The 5,461-nt window shown below is 41.2% G+C and overlaps 1 non-coding gene across 1 annotated transcript; it reads right to left on the reverse strand.

Moving 5' to 3' along the window:
* Positions 1-3,357: 3,357 nt before the first annotated feature.
* On the reverse strand, positions 3,358-3,430 carry Trnaf-gaa (transfer RNA phenylalanine (anticodon GAA)). The gene has a single exon. It is a non-coding gene; the product is annotated as a tRNA-Phe (tRNA).
* Between the last annotated feature and the right edge of the window lie 2,031 nt (positions 3,431-5,461).

The following is a 5,461-nucleotide window of genomic DNA, read 5'->3' on the forward strand; positions in this document are numbered from 1 at the left end:
AAGAAAAAAAAAAGTAGCAACCAACACATTGTAATAACTCCTGTCATTCATTCATTTATTTATTTATTTTTATTATTATTATTATTATTTATTTATTTATTTATTTATTTATTTATTATTATTATTATTATTATTATTATTATTTTATTTTATTTTTTTAATCATTTTATTAGTATTACTATCATTATTACTACTACCTTTTTCTATATTATAATTATTATTCATTTATTTATTTATTTATGTAAGCTTATCTATTATTTATTCCCCCGCTTTTTTTTTCTTTTTCTCAAGGCCTGACTAAGCGCGTTGGGTTACGCTGCTGGTCAGGCATCTGCTTGGCAGATGTGGTGTAGCGTATATGGTTTGTCCGAACGCAGTGACGCCTCCTTGAGCAACTGAAACTGAAACTGTCATTCATCCATAATGAAGTAGATTCCATGAGGCGGTTACTGAGGAAGTCAATCAAAGGACGCAGTTTGTAACTGCCAGTAGTGTTTTCTGCCTAGTCTTCAAAGCTTCTGATATGATTTTTGCCATCAAGCTTATAACCTCGTGTTCTTATGTTAACATGCTGACGTGCTTTTTTTCAGTACCTTTATTAGATCGTCGTAAGATTACAATCAAATATAAAACGAATTTCATCATTATTACACAAAGGGCATGGAGAATCTGCAGACGTACCTGGCATAAACCATTTTTGTTGCTGGCATTAAAGCCAACAGTTCTTAACATTGTGCAAATGTTGTACACTGTCATTTTGTTCGTTATAACAGTAAGGAATGTTTTCGGCATGGAATATACTTTTTTTTTTTTTAATGAATGGAACCAGCTGTACCTATCTTTACTTTCCATGTCTGAAGGTCAGTTTTGTTTTAAACATGTCAAGCAGTCTAGCTTTAAATTCTGAAATAAAAGTTTGCTCACGACCAACACCCACATCCACATAATTTTTCTGACAATGCATTTCTTATGAAAGAAATCCAAGTTTTTGTTGTTGTTTTTTGAGAGAGAGCGTGCGTGCATATGTGTGGCTTGTGCGTTTGTGTGAGGATGAATGCGTGTGTAACTCTCTCTCTCTCTCTCTGTTTTGGTGCGTGCGTGCATGGATGCACCTCTCTCTCTCTCTCTCTCTCTCTCTGTGTGTGTGTGTGTGTGTGTGTGTGTGTGTGTGACATTGACAGCACTGAAACCGCTGTTCTGAAAATCATGCATGATCTCATCCCGGCGTATTATTCTCGCCCATTTGGACCTGAAAGCCGACACAATGGACTATTTAAATCCATCCTCTCGTGAATTACTTATAATTAGGGGGGGAGGGTTTCAGTTCCAGTGGATTAGCTTAGGTTGGGGGTTGGGGTGGGTTTGGTTTATTGGTGCAGTGTAGTGTGGCGTGGTGTTGTGTTGTATTGTGTCGTGTAGTGTGGTGTGGCTAGTGTAGTGTAGTTGGGTTGACTAGTGTTGCGTAGTGTAGTTGGGCTGACTAGCGTAGTGCAGTGTATAATGTGGCTGGGTATAAATTGTGTAGTGTAGTGTAGTGTAGTGCTCCCTTTGAATGACCCCGCCCCCCTAATATTCATTAGGTGGAGGAGGTAAATCGAACAAGGGTGGTGGGGGATCGGGTTCTGGCTGGTTTGAATTCATCCCCGGGAGTCATTGCAGTCTTGCCTACATGGACAGGTCAGTTTTGACCCCGGGGTTAAAAAACCAACGGAGGAACGAATAGGCTGCTACACCGCACAAATACGTAAGTCATTTTTTTTTGAAAATCTCTCTCTCTCTCTCGCGGGAAGCACAATATTAAATATTCTATTGCATTCTCACTGTGTCTGTCTGTGATCTTATCAATGGACATCTTCTCGTCCGGAGTGTGTCGGGGGTTTTGAATTGATCTTGTGTGCTTTTTTTTGTTGTTGTTGCAAATCTTTTTGGTACTGTCATTAAAAATGTATGTTTTGTTTCTTTATTCATAGTTATGCATTTCCTTTCTTTCTCTCACCCCACCGCCCCCCCCCCCCCCCCCCCACGTGAATGCATTTCCAATCACGCACAGATCTTTATCTGCTTGCGTCTATGTTCATGAATATTATATTTGTGTGTTTGATTTTGGTGTTGAACGAGACGGGCGCAATAGCCGAGTGGTTAAAGCGTTGGACTGTCAATCTGAGGGTCCCGGGTTCGAATCACGGTGACGGCGCCTGGTGGGTAAAGGGTGGAGATTTTTACGATCTCCCAGGTCAACATATGTGCAGACCTGCCAGTGCCTGAACCCCCTTCGTGTGTATATGCAAGCAGAAGATCAAATACGCACGTTAAAGATCCTGTAATCCATGTCAGCGTTCGGTGGGTTATGGAAACAAGAACATACCCAGCATGCACACCCCCGAAAACGGAGTATGGCTGCCTACATGGCGGGGTAAAAACGGTCATACACGTAAAAGCCCACTCGTGTGCATACGAGTGAACGCAGAAGAAGAAGAAGGTGTTGAACGAGTGTTTGTCTGGATTTTTTTCCTTTACTCTGGTGACTTTGTCTCTCTCTGTCTCTGTCTCTCACTCCTTAGTCATCACTTGATAAAAAAAATAAAAAAAATGATAAGCAAGAACAGATCTTAACAGAACTGGCTTCATCACCGCTCCTTCATATCATAGTTCACTATCCCCATGCATTCATCAAAACAGGGGGGTGGGTGGGGGGGGGAATATAATTCTCTCCCTTGCCCTCCGACTCGCGTGACGGCCATTTTTCATGACTCAACACAATTTGTTTACAAGTTACGCATTTTTTTCCTTCCAGTGTAGTGTCATGTGGCTGAGTTGTTAATATTTATTGAATTTTTTATTTCTATTTTTACAGATAAACTTGTGAATGATGTGCGGTCTACAGGCGGCAGTGCGTAATGAATTTCTTGTTGTTGTTTGTTTGGTGGGGTTTTTTGTGTGCTTTTTTGTTGTTGTTGTTGTTTTTGTGTTTCTTTTTTTTCTTCTCTTTTTCTACATGTAGAAAAATGTTTATGTGATGTTCATCTATATCTACGCGAGCGCATTTTCTTTGATTTGCGTATCAAAAAAAAAAAGAAAAGAAAAAAAGAAAAAAATCATTTTACTGTATTGAATGTGTGGTGAGCTTCCTCTTAGAATGGGGTATCGCGCTCCTCAGGACCTTAGTTATTCTTGTTGTTATAACAATAAACATGATGATGACAAGAAAAGCAAAACAAAGTTTCAGTTTCAGTAGCTCAAGGAGGCGTCACTGCGTTCGGACAAATCCATATACGCTACACCATATCTGCCAAGCAGATGCCTGACCAGCAGCGTAACCCAACGCGCTTAAAATAGTGCCAACCACCGGATTTTCCGTGCCGAAACCCGGGATTGAACCAGGGACCTTTAGATCTTCAGTCTAACGCTCTCCCAACTGAGCTATTTCGGCTGGCACAAACATAAATGATGAGAAAAACAACAACAAACCAACAGAATATTCAACTGTCACCAAGGTTAACATTTCAGTATATGCCTATCCAGTTGAAAGATGAATCTTCCACTTCCATCCATAAAATGTCGGCTGGCAACTGAAGAACGGTTCAGAAAAGTTGCCACCGTGGACTTCAAAGGTTTACAACATAATTACGAGACTGCTGTCTGGGTTTGAAAGACATCACCACCATAATAACACCCCCCCTCGCACCCCCCCCCCCACCCCTCTCCGGCCCCCCAACAGTTTCAAGTCTCCAAACAAGAAAAGTCGGAAATTGGAAACGGAAATCAATTCATTGGAAAATAATGGTTCTTTCTTCTATTTGCTTCAAAATGATAATGTTCTCTCCCTCTCTCTCTTGACCCCGCCCCCTCTCTCTCTCTTGATCCCCCCTCTTTCTTGACTCCCCCCCCCTCTCTCTCTCTATTTCTCTGTGCCATCTCTTCCTTCTTTCCTTCCTTTCTTTCCTTCTCTCCTTCACGCGCGTGCGCACTATGTTTCTGTTGGGGGAGCCGTGTATTTTCAATGCATTCTATTTTGCTCTTTTTTTTTTAGTTTTCATTATTGTTGTTGTTATTGCCATGCGGTGTGTGTGTTTTTGCTCCCCCCCCCCCCGCCCCCCCCCCCCTACCCCTCCCTCCCCCTCACGGCCCCGACTCCACCCCTTCATTTTTCGATTTCTTGCATTTCCCCGGACTGATTTATAGATTTTTTTTTTTTACGAGGGTAGGATGAAAACAGGTTACTAAGTTCTTATTCCTTTCTTTCAATTGAAAAAAAAGTTTCGAATTCGATTTCTCCCTTTCTTTCTCTCCTCTTTGACTGAAAAGGGATAACCAAAAACATTAAAAAAAAAAAAAGACAAACAAACAAACAAACAAACAAACAAAAAAAACCCCAACAAAAAACACTACTACTATTGAACGTATTTCTTTGTCCAGAACCTGCTCGTTTTGAATTGTCTTTTGATGAAGAAATTGTCGACTCCAGGTCCATGCTGTGAATGTCTTGAGTTATATGATAGAAGATTGCATTGATGCATAAGATCAAATAGAATAGTTGGTCTTTAATTCCAAAGCTGGTTTAACCCTTTTTCCGCCAAGCTCGCATTTATGCACAGGCGTAGTAGAGGACCCATGTCACTGAAAGGTGACCATTCACTGGTCTGTTATCCATGAACCTTTTCTTAATGTTCGGTGGTAGGATAGGCCATATTTGCTACATCCCAGAGGGAATCCCCAGCTATTCTTAACCACTGTTTTTTTCTGTGTTTATACCACAAGGGAATTTTGTACTCTGAATTGTCTGGCGGTGAAAGGGTTAAATCTTTTTTTTTTTTGGTCCTTTTTGGTTTTATTTCTCCATTTTTTTGTTGTTGATGTTAATCTTTCATTGACGGTTAGAAGTGGAATCAAGGAAGAGTTAACACATCCATTCATATCATCTTGTGAATTCAGAATTCGTTCTTCTGTTCATCAATTGTTTTCTTTGCTCGTCTGTTCATCCGTCCGTTTGCTCCCTTTGGGCAGTCGGACACAAACCTTCCCCCTGCGGTCAAGGAAAAGACCAAGCAACTGACGATGGTGTTCAGAGGTGCCTTCAAGAAGAACGCAGGTTCATGTAGACATATTGCACCCCAACACAGAAACTCAAATACAACCACTTCCGCGCGCGCGCGCGCACACACACACACACACACACACACACACACACACACAGACACACACACACTGACACACACACACAGACACACACACATGCACACATACATACATACATACATACAGACAGACAGACACTGGCAGACACACACAGACACAGACACAGACACACACACACACACACACACACACACACACACACACACACACACACACTGCTCTGATTATTATGTGAATCAGACGATATTGTACTGGAATATTCGAGCAGCTCAAAAAGTGATGTGGATTGCACACACTGGTTCGTAAAACAGGATGAAAAAAAAAC

This window comes from Babylonia areolata, chromosome 7 (assembly GCF_041734735.1).
Source record: "Babylonia areolata isolate BAREFJ2019XMU chromosome 7, ASM4173473v1, whole genome shotgun sequence".
In the NCBI taxonomy this organism is placed as follows: Eukaryota; Metazoa; Mollusca; class Gastropoda; order Neogastropoda; family Buccinidae; genus Babylonia; species Babylonia areolata.